Source organism: Eumetopias jubatus, unplaced genomic scaffold (genome assembly GCF_037043125.1).
Source record: "Eumetopias jubatus isolate StellerSeaLion01/CBP00866 unplaced genomic scaffold, mEumJub1_p1.0 scaffold_4, whole genome shotgun sequence".
In the NCBI taxonomy this organism is placed as follows: domain Eukaryota; kingdom Metazoa; phylum Chordata; class Mammalia; order Carnivora; family Otariidae; genus Eumetopias; species Eumetopias jubatus.
The window spans coordinates 86,091,687-86,093,411 of record NW_028274810.1 but is presented as its reverse complement, the minus strand read 5'-3'; positions in this window follow the sequence as shown (position 1 = coordinate 86,093,411).

Genomic DNA, 1,725 nt, shown 5'->3' with positions numbered 1-1,725 from the left:
AACAAAAGCATTTTCTCAGATTCCACTTGAAGAAATTCTGATCCAGCGGTGTTGGTGATGGGGCCCAGGAAATAATTTTTAGCAAGCACCCATTGATTCCAAGGTGAACAGCCCATTTTGCAGAGCAGGCTTGGAGGGACTACAGAGGAAGCCAGGGACGGGGCAGGCAGTTCCGGTACCCAAAGGCACTTTCGAGCTATGCTTACCTACTCCCCACCAAGCCACAGGTAGAAGGCCAGGGTATTGGCATCTCTGATAGAGTCCCAAGTTCTACCCATCCACCACCTCACAGTGGACTTCTTTTTTTTTTTTGACTTCTGTGTTTTATTTTTTTCTTCCAAGTTTTTATTTAAATTCCGGTTAGTCAACAGAGTGTAATATGAGTTTCAGGCGTAGGATTTTTTTTTTAATTTTTTTTTATAGATTTTATTTATTTATTTGAGAGAGAGAATGAGATAGAGAGAGAGCACGAGAGGGAAGAGGGTCAGAGGGAGAAGCAGACTCCCTGCTGAGCAGGGAGCCCGATGCGGGACTCGATCCCGGGACTCCAGGATCATGACCTGAGCCGAAGGCAGTCGCTTAACCAACTGAGCCACCCAGGCGCCCAGGCGTAGGACTTAGTGATTCACCACTTATACACAACACCCAGTGCTCATCACACGTGACCTCCTGAATACCCATCACCCATCTAGTCCATCCCCCGCCCACCTCCCCTCCAGCACCCCTCAGTGTGTTCTCTATCGTTAAGAGTCTGTTTTATGGTTTGCCTCTTTTCATCCCCCCTGTGTTCATATGTTACGTTTCTTAAATTCCACATGTGAGTGAAATCATATGGTATTTGTCTTTCTCTGGACTGGCTGTTCTTGCCTGATGTCCTGGTGCCGGCAAGAGTTAACCTGGGAGCTTCCTGAAGACCCAGCTGTCTGTCTCCCCAGCCCTGAATCCTCCGTGGTAATCTTCACGGAGACCAGAGACTGTCTTTTCACCAGGTTTCCCAGGTGTGCTCCATTCTCTGCTCTTTCACCGCATCCTTGGGGCAGCCACGCTGGACGAGGGTTAGGGAGGACTGCTCACTGTGCACCACGCTGTGCCAGGATCCGGTTTCCCTGATCTCCTTAACTCCCAGGGCAACAGGTTGAAGAGAAAAGGAAGCAGAGGCTCAGAGAAGTTTTAAGGCTACAGACTGGCACCAAATGCAGGCCTGCTGCCTCCATTTACAAGCTTTGTTCTTATTAATACGCAGAAACTCACCAGACTTCGTGGAACAGGAATGGAGAAATTATTTTTTACCAAAGAGGAGGAAGCTAAAGCCCTGAGAGGGGAATGATGTGCCAGGATTTGCAAAGCCACTGAGTGGAAGAGCAGATACTTGGTAAGGTGACTCCACGCCCTTTCTGAGCTCATGCCTCATTACTCAGGTCAGACATCCCCATGCTCTCAGGGTCCACAGGGAGAAGCAGGGACAACCTCCAGCAAGGGGGCAGCTGAACTAGATGTGCCGGGATGGATGGGGGCAGGGCTGGGGGAGAGGGAGGAAATGGAGAGGGGCAAATCCTGCTTCACTTCTGCCCTCCTCCACCCTCGGTGCAGGCCCAGACTCATCCACAGCCTCCCACGCTTACTCCTACCTCCGCCAGGGCCCTACCGAAGCAAGAAAGGCTAGAAGGTGGGGCCTGGCTGAGAGCCACGGCCTGGGATGGGGTGGGGTGGGGTGGGGTGGGGTGG